This window comes from Parasteatoda tepidariorum, chromosome 5, assembly GCF_982258835.1.
Source record: "Parasteatoda tepidariorum strain Cologne lab strain chromosome 5, Ptep-v5.0, whole genome shotgun sequence".
In the NCBI taxonomy this organism is placed as follows: Eukaryota; Metazoa; Arthropoda; class Arachnida; order Araneae; family Theridiidae; genus Parasteatoda; species Parasteatoda tepidariorum.
In genome coordinates this window covers 122,509,426-122,530,521 of record NC_141759.1, presented here as the reverse complement: position 1 = coordinate 122,530,521, position 21,096 = coordinate 122,509,426, and the positions used below count along the sequence as shown (strand labels likewise).

The 21,096-nt window shown below is 28.9% G+C and overlaps 1 long non-coding RNA gene across 1 annotated transcript in view; it reads right to left on the bottom strand.

Annotated features, from left to right (window-relative positions):
• The window catches only part of LOC147810136 (uncharacterized), a 41,579-nt gene that overhangs the window by 7,099 nt on the left and 13,384 nt on the right, over positions 1–21,096 (bottom strand). Inside the window, exon 2 of the long non-coding RNA XR_015434256.1 lies at positions 12,026–12,170. This is a non-coding gene — a long non-coding RNA (uncharacterized LOC147810136). The remainder of the gene's footprint in view (positions 1–12,025; positions 12,171–21,096) is intronic.

The following is a 21,096-nucleotide window of genomic DNA, read 5'->3' as shown; positions in this document are numbered from 1 at the left end:
TTGTTTAGATTGATGTATGGTAAAGGCCATTTTGATTTTCTTATGTTAATTTAATCAGTTCAGAGGTAGATGAAAAGTTGCAATAAAGCAATCTTTTTTTGAAAATATTATCGATCTCGATTTTCTTGAAACTTTGAATAGCTCTTTTAAAATGGCGATTTTCTTAAAAGAGTAGTAGAAGGTAATAATAAAGTTTTCGTTTCGTAAGCAACTCTAGATGCGTTAACGTATGCACCATTACGACCATCTATAAAATAATCTGTCACACAAAAACCTCTCAATAAATCTTATTTTAGCATTAAGAAAATTCCAAAGTTAGGAAAAGAGAAATTGTTTGAGGTGATTCTGAAAATAGCACAGTTTTGGAATCTTTTTAGAATTTTCAATTTTTAGTATTTGCTCTTTAATAAAACAAGGCATATCGAGCATTTTCCTGATATAGCATTATTTTTTTGAATGGTGCTAAATTTGACAAAAAATATTTGCAACTTTTAAGCAAATTTTTTCACCATTATCTCTTTTAAAAGAGCAAATTTCATAAAGTTAGCTAAAAAGAATAACTTTGAACGTCAAAATAAAATTGCACGGATATAATTTTTTGTTCATTTAAAAAAACTAAGCAAACTGTTGTATTTCTTTCTGTGCACACACACGCATTTACCTCTCATTACTCAAATAATAAACAAAAGACAATCAATAATTTATCTTCATTTCTCGAAAAAAAGTATGCTTTGTAATTAGTCAGCTGCTGTACATCGAAAAATTTGATCAGCAGATTATTTTTAATTTCTTAACAAGATCTTAGCTAGCTGGCAATAATTCTAAGTTTCCTTTTAATTAAAACTTGACAATAATTTCAAAATGAATTTTACTTTTAAGGAAAACAAACTAAATTGCAAAAACAATTGATCAGCAAATTAATGGGAAAATGATAAACATGGTAATGATAAAATATCCAAGGAATAAGACGGTGTATTTTGTTTTTTTGGTTTATTAACGGAAATAGCAATTAAATGGAAACAAAGTCGAAATAAAAAAAAATTAAAGTTTTCAGTTACATTTTTATTAATATGGTAACTCCTTATAGTAAATAAAAATATTAAAACTATGCATGATTTATACATAAATGTATTTCTAAGATATATATGAATTCATTATTTTATATAAATACTATTAAAACCAGAGCCATTTTCCTATTTCTGAACTGTACAATGAAATTGCAACTTTAGGGTGCTCTATAAAAAAAAGCCTTACGTTGCCGAGGTAAAAAAAAATGTGTGCATTTGTTTGGTATATATACTCAAGAACTAAAAAAAATTAGCTGCGAATATTTGCGAATTTGGCTGATATATCGATTTTTATCGTTCGCGTCATTTTTATAATAAAGATTTTCTTATATCTACATGGCTGAACAATCTTGTCATTTTTTTAAAATTGCTGCTTAAATCAAACCTTATGACAATGGTGCCAGCACTACATATTTTGTAATTATATTTAGTCTCAAAATGTAAAGGAACAATTCTATCTACAATTTCGGATTTAAAAATTATTCATTTTTCGTCAAGGTCAGTGGAGTGTTTTCAATATTTTCACATTCATTGTGTTTCGACTATCATTTTTCATTCTAAACGGAGTGAATTTCAAGTTATACTAGTAAATTGAGGTAGGCATTTTTAAATTTTTTTTATTAAATATCAAAATAAAATGCTCTGTAATGAAATAGCAACTTATTCGCTGAAATATTTATTATTTTTTTTTTTAAGATGGCATCAAAAATATATAAATGCCAAATTTTCGAATTTCTCATTGAAAGCAATGCTAATTGGACCCAACAACGATACGAAAATGCTGATAAGTCGGTTGCAGTGTTGTTTAATATTGAACGTTTGAATGGCCAACAAAAATCAGAATTAAGAAAAATTTTTGCAACTATTAAAAATAAGTGGCAAAAATGCACTCGCAAGAAAGATTTATTTCTCCAGCAAAATAAAGATTGGCTTGACACGGAATTGAAATTGTACACATTCCAATGCAAAGGTAAATTATCTATAATTTGTAAAATTTTTATTACTTATATAAAATATGTGAGTAAATTATTGTTCTTATTTTTATTTTTTTATTTTTTTTTTTTTTTTGTTGATAGAAACTGTTTCAAATTCAACATCAATTCCTGTAAAACGTGGTAGGCCGCAAAAAGATTATGCATCAAGTAATGAACGCACTAAAAGACGCTAACTTCGAAAATTGTGTGAAGAAGCAGAACCACAATTAATTTTCGATGCGAGCAAAAGACACCTTCGATCTAAAGGCAATGCAGAAACCGTAAAATGTATTGGAGAAATAAAATTAAATAACTCCAATTTGATACAAAAAACTCCCAATGTTAACGCTTACTCACCAGATGAAGCATTAGCTTTAATCGTTCAAACAGGATTAACGAGAAACGCATATCAAAATAGAGAATAGTGCGAAATAGTGCCTTGGAACGTGAAATAAATGTCTATCCACCCTATTACAAAGTACGAGAAGCTACGTCACATTGTTATCCATCGAAAGTCTCTATCTGCATAAGTGAAGTGAAAGCTGAAATTAATCTTCAAGACTCACTAGATCTGACAACACAACGCATCTTAAAAGTTCAATCAGATGTCTTTGCTTAAACTTCTGCAGACAAAATGGAAAACATAACTTTGATTTCTAAATGGGGTTGCGATGGCAGTAGTGGTCATTCCCTGAATAAGCAAATTTTTCAAGATTCGTCTAATTCAGATGCTAGTCTTTATATGAATTGCTTAGTGCCTCTACAACTTCACGGTACTTGCAACGGAGATCATAAAAAAAATTATATTGTGGCAAAATCCCAGACCTTCTGCCACAAGATATTGCAGAGCAGTAAAGCTTGAGTTCAAAAATGAAACGACTGATGCTATTCAACAAGAGAAGTTGATGATGGACATTAAAATTAAAAACCTGGTCCCTACAGTTGCGAACTTACATAATTCTCAATCTTTTGTTGTTAAGCATATTTTAGGTATGACAATGATTGACGGAAAAACGTGTAATGCGATTACTGATACAAAGTCTGCACAGACATGCAATATATGCAGAGCTACATCAAAAGAGATGAACGACTTGGCGAAACTAAAGACCAAGAAGATAAATACAGATTTTTATGAATACGATTTATCAACACTGCACGCTTATATTCGTTTTTTTTAGTGGTTATATCATGTTTCTGTACGACTTGAAGTGAAGTGTTGGCAGAAAAGAAAAGATGTGAAAGAAAAAGTGGAAATCAGAGAAGAAAATATAAAGTTTCACAGAGAGATGGGTTTACCTGTAGGTATAATTATACAAGGAAAAGGTACCACGCACGACGGAAATCTGGCTCGTCGTTTTTTCAAAAACTCGAAAAAGTCTGCTGAAATTACAGGACTTAATGAAAATCTGATTTCAATGTGTAATACCATTTTGAAAGCATTATCAAGTAGGTATGCAGTTGATTCCTCTAAATTTTACAATTATTCATTGGAACTTGCAAATTTATATGTAAATGAGTATTCGTGGTATCCAATGCCAGCTAGCGTTCATAAGATATTGATTCACGGACATGATATTTTAAAATCAGCTTTATTACCTATAGGTATGATGAGTGAAGAAGCCCAAGAGGCTAGGAATAAAGATTTTAGAAATTACCGTGAAAAGTTCACAAGAAAGATATCTAGAGTACACACGAATGAAGACATATTATAGTTCGTTCACCAGGAGTTGAGACTTGGCTCCACCTCCTCGGACGCAGAGTTCATTTCAGCGCGGGAGTTAAAAGAGAAACATCTCCGTTGTTGAAATTGAGACAACCCTTAATTTGCGCCAAACACAGAAAGTGAATTCTTTTTCAGTCACTTACTTTGCTTTATCATCTGCTAACATACCTTTTGTTACACTAGCTAATTATAGTTTAAATTTTAAAACTGTTGTTCTCCCAGCGAAATGTCTCATAAAGGACAAACTATTCACTCAAAAGAAAGAAATATCATAAAAAATAGTGTAAAATATCATCAAATTTATGAAATATTCATTGTTAAAAAAATGCACATAAAGTTTGAGAAATAAATATTTTTGCCAAACGATCGCCAAATAGCAACATTGTTCAGGATTGCTCACAACCTTCTCCCAAAAATAGCGAAATAGTATCGTCGCATACCACGTGATGAAGGCGGAGCCAAGTGCCAATTCCTGGTGAACGAGCTATACATATGTTTCTAATTTCGTCAGATCCAGTAATAAGTTCTCTTCGAAAATTGCCTAGTAGGAAAAGTGGTAGCATGCCTCAAGCCGTTATCGATTTATTGGAAGATCCTTCAGCAAGTTCATGTTTTATAGAAATGGAAAATTAATAGTGCCAAAGTAGTTTGTTTATATTAAATATAAATAAAAAACGTTATTTAATAAAAATAATACTTCGTGTATAAAAAAAATCATAAAAATAAACTTGAGATTATTATTTCTGTTATAAAATTTTCAAAATTTTTTATATCTAGCAAAATAGATTCATTATTTTTCTTAAATTCGATAATCGAATTTGTAATGAACAATCTTAAATATTTTGATTCAATTTATTTAGTTTAAATTTGTTTTGATAAATATTTGTGATTTTGCATCCATTACTTCATTTATTAAAATTATTAACCACAAATTTGTAATCAAAAATCACAAAAACTGCTATTAAATAATTTTTATTTATTTATTTGTAATATTTTCAATTATCATCCGCCATTTTGGATCCGCCATTTTGTTTTTTTGAAATTTTGACTTCATATTTAAAATCAATGACCAAAAAAACCTATAGGTGATCAATTTCTAGAACATTGAAGTTAATTTTCTAATTTTGGCCGCATTTTTCTGATTTTGTCCCACTGTGCGACGTTCTTAAGATGAAATGATTTGATCAAATCAACAAGTTTTGCGGAAAAGAAAACAGATCTCGTCAAAAAGAAATTTAAGGCTTCCCGAAATTGAGATACTAAGCGCTAACCATGATTAATATTTGTTTAAAATAGAAGGAAGAAAATTCTACCAGGGGACTATGCAATTGAATATAATACGAACAATTATTTCACTTAAAACTTACATTTGAACGGGTTACCACTCAATGAAAATGAAAACACCGTTGTGCTAGTTACTTAATCGCCAAATTCGACTTTACATACTAAAGGCTATGAATTTCGTTTTTAAATCATCGCCAAATTTGTTTTACTGTCAAACCTTTGTATCATCAAATTAAAAGGTTTTTTTATTCATTTGTACTTTTTGAATTTTATAAAATAATTACCAAAAGATCATTTTCTATGCGTCAGATAGAAAACAACATCGATTCAGAAGATAAGAGAAAGAAAAATAACTGCGTTTTGAATTTGTTACTTCAAATTTGAGTACAATAAAAACTATATTCTAAAATAAAGACAACAATGTTCGTCAAGTATATTATATGTTAGAGATTATAATATGTTATTATAGTTAATATCACGTGACTGCAACTACTACTATTTCCACTTAATTTTTGTAGTTTTATTTTAGTTTTCGCCGATGGCAACTTTCTGTGTTCCATGAAAAAATAAGTATATCGTATTTAAAATTCTTGTAAATAAAAGTCATTTTGTAAAGTTAAACATCTGAATTTATTTTGAACAAACAGTAAAAGAATCTTATTGTCTTATGTGACTCTATACATGGACACATAAAAAAGAGAATTTAACATGAATAAAATTAAATTTTAAAAATTACTTTTTTTTAGGTGGAAGTAGAGAGAAAGAAGAAAACGATTCTATCTTTGCCTTAATTAAGACGATAAATGTAGGGCTCAATATTCTGAAACACGGGAGGGGGCGATTTTTGGTATTAGCAGTTATTACAAATGAAATTACTTTCTTCATTTAATCAACTTTAAGAAAACTAAATACTTTTCGAATTATTATGCTTTCTTTTTTATTATTCTCTAAGTTTACGTAATAAAGTGGTTGAAATTTCGATTTGGGATAAAAATAGAGATAAATTGCAGCATACAATTTTTAAGAAAAAAAAAGAAAAAAAACGATAGCTACTTGTGGTAGCCAAGGTCAGAGCACCATTTCAAATTTGAGAACTCTTGCCAAGCGAAAAGTGGTCGAATATATCAACAGGGTATCTGCTACATTTTAGATTTTTAAATCCGTGACTTTTCATGACTTTCCATGAATAAATCCAAAAAATTTTCATGACTTTCCATGAATAAATCCAAAATATTTTCATGACTTTCCATGAATAAATCAAAAAAATTTTCATGACTTACCAAAAGTTACTATTTTCGCCACAAAACACAACAATAAATTTAAAAAAGCATTACAATAACATTATAACCAAAATTGCTATACTCTATCTGCATATTTATTGATTTTAAACTTAAAAAACCGAGTAAAGAAAGAGTTGAAGCAATAAAATAGCTAAAAAAAATACAAAAGCAAATAACGAAATACTGTCAAATATATGTAGTTATTTAAAGCTGTTTTACTTCCTCTTTAAAGTAAGTGTAATATGAAAAGCCTAAACTGGAATTTTAAATTGATAAAATAAAAAATAAATAATAAATAAAAAAAATTCTGAAATCACAGCAGTTTAAAAGATAATTCGCTCTAGAAAGGATGTTCTTTCTTTAATTTCTCGAAAGAACGCCATAATTTTTAAGGAACAGGATAAAAAACACTTTATATTTTTATAGAATATGACTATGAGCTGGGATTTTGCTACAAATTTAGATTTGGAACATCGGAACTCTTGTGAAATTGGGAGGGGGTAAATTTCATTCTAAAAATTAGATTTTTCGGCAACCTAGACTTTCCACGATTTAAAAAAAAAATTTAAAATCATGACATTTCATGACAAATTTTGTTCAATACTGAAATCCATGACTTTCCATGATTTTTCATGACTTTCCAGGTGCTCAGATACCCTATATATATATTTTTTTGGTAATAAATTTTATATGGCAATAAAATTAAGGGGACATTTGCTTATGGTTTGGATTTTTTAACATTTATTATTTACACATTTGTCAATTTCGTTACAAAGTTCACGTTGAAATTCTAGTTAATCAGTATGATGTCAATATTTCGATTGACGATAAATGCTGCTTTTAGCGATTAGAAAAATGATTGAAACTATCATTCAGTAAAAAATTTCAGTTAAAGTTTGGGTGCTCTAGCATGTCAGTAAAAGGTCGAAATTTTCAAGATTCCAGCATTAAACAAACGAAAGCGATTTATTAAAAACGTAGTAAGCAATGTTCAGAGATAAATACTTGTCTATTTAGCGTTCACTTTCTTGAGGTATCCCGACTAAACTCATACAAATGATTAATATCTGGATAGAATGACTAACAAGTATTTCTGTTGAGCATAAGCATAAGATAGAATTTTTTAAATGTCATATCGGTCTTTCACATCTTTAATTTTAAGTTTAGTTTCAAAACCAACTCAATATAGTTACATATGAAAACAATTTTTTTATTAAAAAAATTATCCGCGTTTTAATCTTTACTTTAATTCTCATTAACAATTCTAATAAAATAAATAAGTAAGTAAACAATTTAAATGCTTTGAAAAATATAAATTCAAATGATAGAGATAAAATTTTTTAAAAAAAATTGAGAAATATTTTTCATACACTGAAGTGTATGAAATATTTGTAAATTTTTTTAAGAATAATAGTTCAACGGCGAAATAGAGTAGATACGAGGCAGTTCAAATAATACGTAAGCACCTAACAGTGGAAGGGGGTTTGTGATTTACTTATTTTCCCTGATAAGGGGGTAAGGATACGAGCAATGCTTACGTTTAATATTTATTACTTATTTTCAAAATTTTCTTAAAATTTAAAAAAAAAAGATTCATGGAAAAATTTCAACTTTTATTCTAAAGTTGAATGAAGGCAAAAAAAATTTTTTATCAAAATATAAAGTGATAAAAGAGGCAGTTACCTACAATAACACTAAAATGATTACTCTGTACGCTTACAAAATTCAAAATAGTGAAATTTTGAGGTGCATTAAACTTAATTTTATATCGGTACATGATATTAATAAAATTAAGCGAGAGTTTCAATTAAAAAAGTTAAGGTACTAAACCAAAAATTAAATTATACTGAAATCTTATATTTTATTAAAAAAGTGGTAAAATTAAATTGATTACTCAAATTAGCCAATATTGTATTTTTATATTAAGCATTTGAAATACTTCAGTTTTTTGCTCACAGCTTTTAAGATTTGAGTTCGTTTTTTTTTCTTTAAGGAAAAAGGTTAGGTTTCAGAATAGTTCGTTGGCAAGAGTGGAAGGTGACATTTCCTGGCTATTTTGATTTTTTGATTTTTATTTATTGCTTAGAAGTAAAAAATTATCGTAGATTAGCTGCGTACAGCAAAATTTCATAGCAAAAATCTCATAATCAAAAAAACTTATTTTTATACAGATTATGGAATTTTTTAGATGAGAAATTTTATTACTGAGCCACAAGACTGTAATCTTGACTAGGAAGAGATATTTACAGATGAATCACAATAGTTATATAACTTTTGTTTTAAATATTGGGTGAAGATGTTTGATCATTTTTGCTTTCAAAAGGGGGTGGGGGAACAAAATTGCAATACATTTATAGAAAGAACACAAAAAAATAAGGCAATCTAGGACATTCTTCTGACAAAGTAAGTACAGTACGAAAAAAAGAACACCCTAAATAACTCTTGATTTAGTGATTGGATCTTTACATACCCAAGTCAAAATCTCTGATGGTTTTCCACTGATGGACCAACATAATCTTGATGGTAACCATCAATAATTCCATCATGAACCACTATATTTTTTGATGGACCAACATAATCTTGATGGTAACCATCAATAATTCCATCATGAACCACTATATTTTTTGATGGACCAACATAATCTTGATAGTAACCATCAATAATTCCATCATGAACCACTCTATTTTTTGATGGACCAACATAATCTTGATGGTAACCATCAATAATTCCATCATGAACTACTCTATTTTTTGATGGTAACCAACATGAGTAATCAATGTAGGAATTCGGATTGATTTATGATGGTCCAACATAAAAATAGCAACTTGTTTTGATGGTTTGTTCATGTTGAACAATCACGAATTTCCATGATAGCGTCTTAAAAATCAAATGATGGAACGATCATGAACAACCATCATCTCAATGTAAGAAATTCGGATGATGGTTCTGCATAAAAACCCAAAATGTTTTGATGGTATATTCCTGAAAACCAACAAGAATTCCCATTTAATCCTTATGAAAATGTATAGTTGGAACCATCATCAACCATAACGGATTGTTGGTCCATGAGAGTCTCTTGATGGTTAATCATCATAGTATTAGAGTCTCCATTATGGAATGATGGAAGCATATCAAAAAACACGTAATAGAAAATGATGGATGCTGTTGGACCATCATGAATCTCAGTGAAACCAGCATAAACCATCAAAATTTCTTGATAGGACCATCAAGATTTTTGACTTTGGTATGCTTTTGTAATATTTGAAGCTTTTGCCGTAAGAAAAATGTTTAGTTTAATAACTCAAGAAGAAATGTCGAACAAGCCAGCATATATTCATATTTTCATGCGAATCGGAAAACAAATTTAAACAATGCTAGAAAGTACGTCTAACTTAATAAACAATTGTTGTAGTTCATTTACGTCGCACTAGAGCTGCACAATGGGCTATTGGCGACGGTCTGGGAAACATCCCTGAGGATGATCCGAAAACATGCCATCACAATTTTGATCCTCTGCAGAGGGGATGGCATCCCCGCTTCGGTAGCCCGACGACCTGCACGCGAAGTCGAGCACTTTACGGTAGCACAGTTTAACGAGGACCAATATCGCACACCCTCGGTCCCTACGCAGGCTGATCCAAGTGGTCACCCACCCGCACACTGACCGCAGTCAGTGATGCTTGACTTCGGTGAACTTAATTATCAAAAGGTTTAGTTTGATTGAATAAATATGTTTATGGTTAAAGAGCCAGAAATGGCTTTACTGCTCACATCGATTTTTTTTATCACATATTCAATGTAAGCAATTCATACGGTGACAGAAACTATACCTGATTAAAAAGTAAGTAAGAGTATTGTAAAATAAAATAAAAGATTCTTAGGGGGGTCGTGAGTCACGCATTAGCCTGAGCATAAACTTCCAACAGACAAAGTGAAAAGAATTTGTATATTCTGAGTAGCATTACACTAATAACGTGTTTTAAAGTAATTTCCGAATTTCAAAAATGTTTAGTTTTATTTTCCTAATTTTCTACATTTTAAATAAACAACCTTTGTAACGTATTTTGATACCACATTTTCTGCATTTCTTACTGTCAAAGAAGACTTCTTTCTCTTTCCTTTTTTTTTAAATTTTGTATTTGAGCTAGCTAACCACTCATATATCGGTATCTGAATTAAATATTGAGTCTATTTGATTAAAGAAACAGCAATTCTAATTTAAAACAGTGCAAAAATTGAATCAGTGAACTGAGCTGAATTCAAACATCACGAGCTTAGGGTAAAAAAAAACCCGAAGTTCCAAAATGAGAAGAAAAAACTTAATTCCAAAAGTAAAAGTCAAATATTCTTAGTTTAATAAATTTCATAAACATTTTAAATTAGGACGAAGGAAAAATATTAAAACTCTAAACAAAGGCACATCGGAAAAAACTGAGAATTTACTTATATACTATATTTCGGAAGTATAATTAGTTTAAAATGCTTAATAAATTTTCTGCAATAATTTTCGTCATAAAATGCGTTTATTCTTTAAACTATTTGAAAACATTGAAAAAGCTAATTGTTTGAAATAAACAATAACTAAAAGATTCGAGACATCTGATTCCATGTTATCACGTATACTTAAACATTTTGTCCCTAAAGCATAAAATATATTAAACGAACGTAATTCATAACGAGTAGTGAAAGGAAAAAAATGATAAAAATAAAACTAATTCGATGAAAAACAAAAGTTTAAGATTACTTTAATTGCTCGAACTTATTAAAAGTATTGTTTTAAATTTTATAACCGTCGTTCAGCAGCCGATCCAATTTCGGGTTTACGACTACTAATGTTGAACTCCGCAGCCTGGTAATTTTGAACCAATTCAGAAGACAAGGAAACTCCTGGATCAGTACCCCACAGAGGAATTGATTTGTTATGGGAACATGGAGGACTTTGCAACTCGACAGATTTAACGTGCATCAGTCACCATTTACTACACGGTGAGTCTTCGGTCGGCGGGGATCGAACCCACGAACCAAAGTAATATTATAATACTATAACCGTCGTTGAACAGCTGACCCAAATAAGTGGGTTTACGACTACTAATGATAAACTCCGTAGCCTTGTAATTTTGAACCCAATGCAGAAGACAAGGGAACTCTTGGATCGAGTATTGGGAGAATGTTACCATCGTGGAGGACTTTTTGATGGAGCTAAACCGCTTTTGCGTTACATGGAGAGGAAGACCACGAGAACCTCCCACTGCAAGGGGACTCAAACCCATGATCCTTCAACCACTGAGGATATTACACGTCAGCACTGTGGTCGGTGCAAGCCAGATGCGGAATTCGTATCGACTGGGATTCGAACCCGGTTCGCCTCGAACGTTCTATCCCCTGAACCATCGCGGCTCAAAAACCAAAGTAAAAGAAATGATTACTCTCTATTTGACACACAAATAGAAAATTTAATTTCTAAATATTTAATGAATTAAAAAAAAAGAGTTTTATCCCTCTTCTGGTAAATTTATATAAATAAGTTCTACTTCTACATTTTTTTCACATTAATGTTAGTATTTGGCATTAAACAATTTATAGCACTCTAATTAATTTATTTTAATCTAAAATGAATATTTCTTCCTTTTTGAAAGCGAAACAATTTCTTTGAATAGGGTATAAAATGAGTTTGAAATCTATACAAAGAGTACTTACCCAAATTGCTCAGTTAACTAATCCAATAGCTGTAGATGAGGCGCCTTAATGAGTTGCATCGAGCACCTAAGCGAGTTTCCGTCTGACACACTATATACAGTTCCGTCAGGCCACACGGCGAGTTTCAGCAAAGGACTGTTAATTCCTTAAAAAGAAAACAATACTTATTTACAAAGGATATCAATCAGTGATTATTCAATGTGTGATTAAGCCAAATACAAAATACAACTTATTTGAAGGGAACAGCTTTTTTTCCAATTAAAATTATACACATAAATACGTAAGAAAATGATGGGCCGATTATGTGGAAACAGGTTTTAGTGCTATGGGGATAAAAGACTCCAGGTCAAAGAATAAATTGTCCTAGCGGAATCTTCAACTGAAGGCTTTGGCCCACCTTAGGCTGTCATACCAAATAAGATGTGCAAAAATACAAATAGACATTTTCTGCTTTCCTGTCAACTAGAAGCAGATGAAGAAAACACAAAATATCTCGCAATAAAAGAAATTAAAAGAACGTTTATGAAGACTAAGTTATATCGTAACGTTAAAATAACTTTAAATCAATTTACTAAAGTAAGATTTATAATTCATAAAAGTTTTACTACCCGTGAAAAAATTCAATCCCTAAAACATTAACACAAAAACCAAATTTTCATAAATAATTACCAGAATATATGATTAAAGATAAAACATGAAAATAAAAAGATTTTTATAAAAGGTTTTTCTGAGGAAAATTTTAGAAGTTTTATTATTTTTTTATAGTCGATTGTTAAGATAATCAAAATGTATATGGAACAAAATTGGAGTTTTAATGAATTACGTACTTCAATTTTGAAGTTCCATAATAAGGAAAAAAACTAAGTTCCAAAATGAAGAATCAAGTATTCTTAGTTCAATAAGTTTCAAAAACATCAAAAATGACGACGAATAAAAAATATTAAACTGTTAAAGCTAAATCGGAAAAATCTGAGAATTCACTTATAATTTCAAAGTATAATTAGTTTTAAAAATACCTCAATAAAATTTTTGAATTAATTAATAATTAGAAAAAAATTTAAAAAAAATAAATTGTTTTAATAAACAATAACTAAAATATTCGAGATACATATTTCTATGCTGTTACGCCCTCCAAAAATTGTCGCTATTGTATAAAAAATATGTTTTAAGATTTTAAAAACAAATCAAAATTCAGAACAAGAAAAAGGAAAAAAAATGAAAGAAATAAAACTATAAGATTAAACTAGATGATTAAAAAAAAAAAGGTGTAAGATTACTTACACTCGAACTTAACAAGAGAATAAAAATATGCTGTCTCAAATTGGAATTCAGAAGAGAAAAAAAAAGGAAATGATCTTTAACTCCCTGATATGCATAGCGTTTCTAAACATTTCACCGAAAATTAACAGAAGAAAATCATTTTTAAAAAGAATCTGTCGAAGTGCCCTAATTAGGAAAGATTAAGTATTTATATAAAAGCAACAAAAAACTTGTTCCCCAGTGTAATGAATAAAACTGTATATTAATGAAGAAAAAAAAAAATATTTATTACTTAATAAAATAGGGATGTTAATGAATAATGGATAAAAATCAATATTTGTCATGCGCAAAATATTTAAGTTGGAATGTTATCAAACAGAATGTAAGAACGTTGTGAAATATAAACAATAAGTTTCGTTTCTTATAAAACTTTGTTCTTAAAAACCTTTTAATAATATTAAAAAACACTTTTAAGAAAGTAGTTAATTGTGTGTATGTAAAATTATGTCAATGATTTAAAAAAAAATTGCGTATTCATAAAAAGCGTGAATGTAAACTTTAGCAATTATTTGGACATTAAAGAAGCATGATTTAGATTTTAAAAAAATAATGTGAAATTTAAAAAAGCTTTTACAAATAATTTTATTGCATCGTTGCAACATCGCAAATCGTTCACAATACGCAAACTCTTATGAACATAACGTATTAAAACTGTCCAGAAAATTTCAAAATTAACTTCACTTACAGAAGACACTCAACAAAGAATAAGCAAAGCTCGTTTCGGCTGTGTATAATGAAGATTTCACCCTCTATTTAATATTTCCAGATGATAATTTGTAATTCTGCCGGAATGAAACCTGGTTTAAAACTTAAGCAGTTCAAAAAAATAAGATTTTTTAATGCATTAAAATTTAAGATAACTACTTTTCCATGAAAATATCCTTAGTAAACTAAGTAAATGAACAGGTATACCCTAATTACTTAAGTAATTAAAAAAAACCAAATAAAAATAAATATGATAAAACAAAATATCATTAAAGTGCTACAAAATAAAAAATGAAACATTACTTACATTCAAATGCAAGATTTAAGTATCTTTACTCTTACATTAACACAGCTTCAGAAAAAAAAAATTCTTTTTTTTTGGGGGGGGGGGAATACGGAAAATCTTAAGAGATGCAAGAAAGAAGAAAGATGCAAATTAAGCTCTTCGCGGGTTTTCAATTGGCTGGAAGTCAGTGACGCCAGCAGTCGCCTGCCTCCCCCCCCCCTGCTCTCTCCTTGTTAACAATCGCTGTTGCGGAAGAGGATTAAAATGTTCATTTTAAAATTCGAGTTTTATAAATCTCGCCAAGTCTTATTTTAAACGGATGAAATCTTTGACCCTTGAAACAAAAAAAAATATTTTTAAAACTACATTTCAACTACTGTATTATTTACAAACTATATTACAAACTATATTATACTACTATATTATTTACAAACTGTAGTTAACAACTTTTTACTCGACATGCGCTTTGTTGAAATTTTATTTTCTTTAAATAATAAGAGTTTAATTACTTTATTAAATGCTAAACTTAAAAAAAGTAATATTATGCAAAAAAGTAATATTTATTGAAGCTAATGTTTTCTAGAAACCTTTCTCACATTACACGCTACACTTTTTAAAGAACTTAAAAATTCTATGCGAAATTGATTTTACAAATAAAAAAATATATATTCTATTATTTTTTTAACAATTGTAGTTACGCATTTGAATTGTTTCTTTACTTTAAATACATAGTTTATGTTAAGTTTGTTTTAAAAGAAAGGTTTTTAATTTTAGATATTGTATCACGATCGGGGTATATTCCACCAGCTATTCAATGTCAATTGCATTTTTAATTACATTTTAAAAAACTCCTGAAAAAAATTTTTTTTCCCCGATTGCTTATTAAAAAAAATGTTTTTACAACGATTTTACGTCAAATAACTAGGGGGTTGAAAGGTTAAAGAGAGACCCTTTTAAACTTTCATAATGTAGCATTTTCTTTCAGGGGTCTGTTTAGAAGAAATTTGGGTCCGTTAACGGACCCTTCACAAAATATCTTTCCATAAAAACGGACCCTTCACAAAATATTTTAACTTAAAAACGGACCCTTCACAAAAAGATTATTCTTTTAATCGGACCCTTCACAAACTTGTTTATCTTCATTATTATTTTGTCAATCGAATAAACCCTTTCCAGGGCAGAAAACAAGAAAGATGGATGTAAACGAATTAAGTTTCGTCAGACGATTCTTCCATTATTCGTCCGAAATGAATATTCTGCGTTCAGCAGTATAGGCTAAATATCAAATGTTGCATTTCTAATTTAGAAGCAGCAATTGTTGTTTATTTTTTAAAATTTAATTTTTTTAATTATAATTTTACAGTGTTGAGCATTATCATGTATGTCTTTACAATTTAAAAACTCCTTGAAAAAGTTTTTTTTTTGCAATAACGGACCCTATTTGCACAAATTCATAAAAGCGGACCCTGATTGAAAAAATGCGAGTCATTTTTTCACAATTTCACGAAAAACGGACCTTTCACAAAATGTCTGGACAGACCCCTGTCTTTATTTAGCGTTTCTAAAATTCGAACTTTTGAAAGATCAAGTTGTAACATATGCTTCACGGAGTATGACGATTTGTTTAACAGACATTAATTTCTCCCAAATATCTTTCTGAAACTTCGGCACATTTTCAATGTCACGGAAAAACTGAGTTAATTTATAGAAGACACTGTCATGCAATAGAAAAATCAAAGTAAAGACAAAAAATTCAAAAAATGAGATTTTTATGAATTTTGCATTTTTATTTGATAAGTAAAACTAATTTATAAATTGCAAAGTATTGTTATCAGTTTTATGAATTTCGGTTTCAATTTTGTTAGCATTAGCAATAGATAGGAAATAGTTATAAAACCGATTTTATCGAAATGTATAGTGAAGAACTTACTTTTTTTTCATTGTTTGGCACAATAGGCCTGCAAACATTTTGGAAATTGAAAGCTTCATTTTTTGAAATTTATCCGACTCTACTAACTCTATTAAATACAGTAATAAGACATTTATCTACAAATGGCTAATAATATATATGTGTTAGTTTTTACCTTAAATCACTCTTAATGTCGAGTGAAAACCTTTCATATACAGGGTGTTTTGTAAAAACCACCCTTAACTTTTTCTTTCTAGAATCCTTGTCAAAAATGAACATAGAAAAGTATACACAATTCAGGGATGAAAGAGCAAATAAAAAAAAGGTCGCAACAAAAATGACATTTTGTCTCAGTAAAACTGTTGATTGTCTTACGTTGTGTGAGTAAAATTACAGCTTTTATCTCAAAGGTGATTTCCAGAATAATTTACACAGGGTTTATATTTGATAGATAAAATAAAAAATCTTATTAAATATATCAATTCAATAATTTTCAGATGTGTATTACAAAGGAAGACTAGAAATGGAATTTTAAAGGATCAAAATAAACTTAAGAGTCAAGGATTGACATGAGCTAAATACAACATAACACTCTTCTAAAATAAATAACGTCGGAAGAGTGTTTACAAATTAAACAAAAATATATTTCAATCTTTTAAATAAATGAATATGATTTCAACTGATATTTATCACAAACTATTTTTTAAAAAAAAATAGAAAAATGTGAATATAAAAATTCACCATCAATATTTAAGAGGAGTGATTGGGGGGGGGGGGCTTCACGAAGAAATACCCGAAATTTTAAAAGAAATAGACGTTTACGCAGGAGACATAGATAATCATTGAATGTCTTCTGCTAATAGACAATTGTAAACTCTAATCATAATTTTTATAAATGAGAAATTGATATATTTTAAATCTTATTTTGAGAAACTTTAATAATTAAAGCATAAATGAATTAAATTCATGAAAATATTTTAAGCAATTACAGTAGTTAAGTCGTATTATTTCAATTAAAATAATAATAATAATAATATTGTAACTGTAAATTTCATAATATTGTAATTTTATTACAATATTATAAAATTCTTAAAACTATATGATATTCTCATTTTTTCGACAAAGATTCCGACAATACTTGAGTGGTAATAATAAAAAAAAAATTCAAAATAAAAAGTAATATTTTTAAAAACCACGTTTTAGTAGTGGAGAAGAATAATTAAGAAAAATATTGAAAAACGAAAAACGTGGGGCGCATGAAATACATAACAGTAATGTTATATTAGTGTGTGTATGTGTGCTCTTGAGAATATGTTTATGTATATCAGTAATTGTAATTGTATCTGAATGTGGATGTGGAATATGTTTGTGTATATGCATATGTATGTGAATGCATATGTGGCTGTGCATGTGTATGAGTAAGAAAATGTGTAAATGTATGTGTATATGTACTGTTATGTATTTCATGCGCCCCACGTTTTTCGTTTTTCAATTTTTTTCTTAATTATTATTCTCCACTACTAAAACGTGGTTTTTAAAAATATTACTTTTTATTTTGAATTTTTTTATTTTAAACTATGATTTTTTTAATTTTTAATTTTTATTTTATATTTTTAAAAAATTATTATTTTTTAATTATTATTCTTCACTACAAAAAACGTGGTTTTTAAAAATATATATTTTTATTTAGATTATTTTTCTTAGTCAAGAGTAGTCAAGACTACTACAAGACTACTACTAAAGTAATAGAATAAGTTTTATGCTGATGACAACCAAAACAATCTGGAGATGAATGAGGAAAAACTGGATCCTACCACGTGATTTTTCAGCCAATAAAAATACTCCGACAACAAAAATCTTTTCACCCGACACGTAATAATTTGAAATAATGGAATCGACAACAAAAGACAATCTCGAAAATAATTTTTTTTTAAATTTTAATTTTATTTTACTTTGCATGTCTTTTTTCTCTTCATTTTCATGCATTGTCATCCAATTCTGAACTGTGTGCTAAATTTGAAGTTTGTAGCTAGTCGGGAAGTTAGTTTAAAATGGATTACAAAATTCCACCCGGACAGACATACACGAAGGCAAGTTTATATAAACGTGGTAAATAATGATAGCTTCAAAAAAGGATCCAAAACTCTTTTAAACTATTATATTTTAATTATCTGAATCCATGAATATTGACCAAAAATTTTACAAAGATATTTTGAATTATACGTTGGCAAAATGCCAAAATTTATTTTTAATCCATGAAAAGTCAATTATTAAGTTAAATTGCGTGAATATGAATCGTGATGTGCGGTTTTTAAATTTTGAGTTTAAAAAACGAAATATTCGATATTAAAATCGCGTAATTACAAATCATAATCTTTGATTTTAAAATAACCCAGGTTCGAATCAAAATTTTTCTTAAAAAATCAGGTGAATATATATATATCATGAAGCGTTATTTTAAAACGAATCATGGTGTGTAATTTTTGAATATTTGATGAAAATTACATTGTGTTATAGTTTTAAATCTCGTTAATAGGAATCGCCCTGAGTGTATTTTAAGTTTCGTAAATGCGAATCGCGACGTTTCATTTGATTGACTATCTTTCCTAAAATAATATTACAACTTTGTTAACATTCAACACTTGATTTGATATTCAACAAATATTCCTTCATAAAGTCATTTCTATGGCAAAAAACCTATCAAAGTCCTTAAATACAAAACTATTGATAAAAACAATAAATTGAAATAAAATAAATGCAGAAAAAGAATAGAAAAATGTTTTCATAAAATTCTATAATAAATGTATCAACAAAAAAGGAAATTTACTTAATAAATAGATCTCAAAAATAAGACACAAACCCACGCTTTCAACAAGGAATTCATCAATATTTACTTTAAATCATATTTACTTTATGGAGGAACATCAATATTTACTTTAAATTCAGTAGAGGAAAGAGAATACTAATTTAGTTTTCTATGGTTGTTATATTGTTTCTCGGTTATTTGGAATTCGCCGTACTTAAGTCGCCAATTGAAAATTCGCCAATTAAAAAAGTTTGAACTAAATGTCACATAGAGTTTTTATATCTAGGATCCAGAAGTGTAATAAAATAAATGGCGAAATGCTTTTTGCGGTTTTAAAAAATACCAACATAAATCTGAACTAGACACAAGGACGAAATATTTTACTACGCATTAAAATCGTATAGTTGAAAACGTAATGCGTTTTATTAAAAGGCATGATTTTAAACAGAGATCACTATTTTTGAAATCGTGTTATTTCTATTTTTTAAAACTATTGCATAAAATATAACATTTACAATTTATTTAATTTTTTTTTTAATTTTTCTTTAATAGTTTTTTTAATTTATACCCTGCTTCATCAGAATTACAAAAAACTTTTTCTCGTTAAAAGAGCTTTCTTTTTAATCATTTTGTTATTTAAGTGTTTGAGGGCATTATCTAAAGATGGACTAAACTGGACCGTGAACACGAGAGAAGCCATTTAAATCAGATTTCCATATGAGGTGGACCGGGTTCGAATCCCAGAGATGACTGGTCGATACGAATTCCGCATCTGGCTTGCGCCAATCTGGCTTGCAAAATATCCTCAGTGGTAGACGGATCATCGGTTCGAGTCCCATTACCGTCAGGCTAACCATGGCATATTTTCGTGATTTTTCTCTCTATGTAACGCAAATGAGGGTCAGTTAATTCAGTCAGTGAGGGTCATTAGTAATTTTTATACATTTGTTGGAACAAATGAGTCCCGTTAGTGGGTTAAATCAGATTCCTGATGCATCGCCAAAAATAAAATGTAATTATATCGGCTTGCCGATATATCCGTTAAGTCGATAATTCGCGATAATCGATTTAAATATATCTAAGAGTAGTGCTCGTTAAAATTGCCACATCATAACAAAAACAAAAGTTTTTTTTCTTCCTTTTTTTTTAAAAAAAATGGGAAAGCCAAACAGAAATAAAATAAGAAATCGCTCTCGATTTTTAAAAAAAAAATTTAACGCTGATAATTACACTTTTAAGTGTTTCCCATCGCCGGATTCTTAGAAAAAATGACGAAAAAGAACACGCGTTAAAATACGTTATCAAAATAAAATAAAAAAGAAACACAATTAATCAAAAAAGCATAAGAGAAATAGAAAATTTTCCTAAATTCTTAAAACAAAACTTGCAACGTAGAAAATCAGTTTTTTATTTTACCGACAATCTAATTATTTGTATTTGTCTAATTACAATCTAATTATTTGTATTTAAAAGAAGAAGTGGAGAAGAAAAAATATATCAGAAACGCTGTTAAAATGCCGCGCTATATATATATATATATATATATATATATATATATATATATATATAATACAAAAATTAAATACTTTTGTATTAATAAAAGCATTAAAACTTCATTCGTTTTCATAAAATATCTTTAGTAAAGGATAAGGGTAGAAATTCTATTTTGGGACTTCAAGGCTAAAAACATGCCAATGAATAATAATTAGATTTATACTTCAAAAGAGAAGTTATTTTAAGATCTTTCACTTCCATATAAGGAAAGAATATTAAACGATTTGCTATGAGTAATAAATAAATTGATGAGGCGTAAGAATACAGAAAAAGGCAATAGTGACTGGCCTCTTCACAACTTTTAATCATCCTATATAACGCAGGAGCAATGTTTTTGCGTATGCTTTTTGTTGTTTATCATGCTTAAATAAAATCCGTCAGCTTAGACGGGACATGGGTCTCCCCCCATCTCCAGCTTGGAGGGGGCTAAGATGTATGCTTTCACCATCGCTACGAAATAAAAGAGATTATGCACAATATGGACTCGTTAA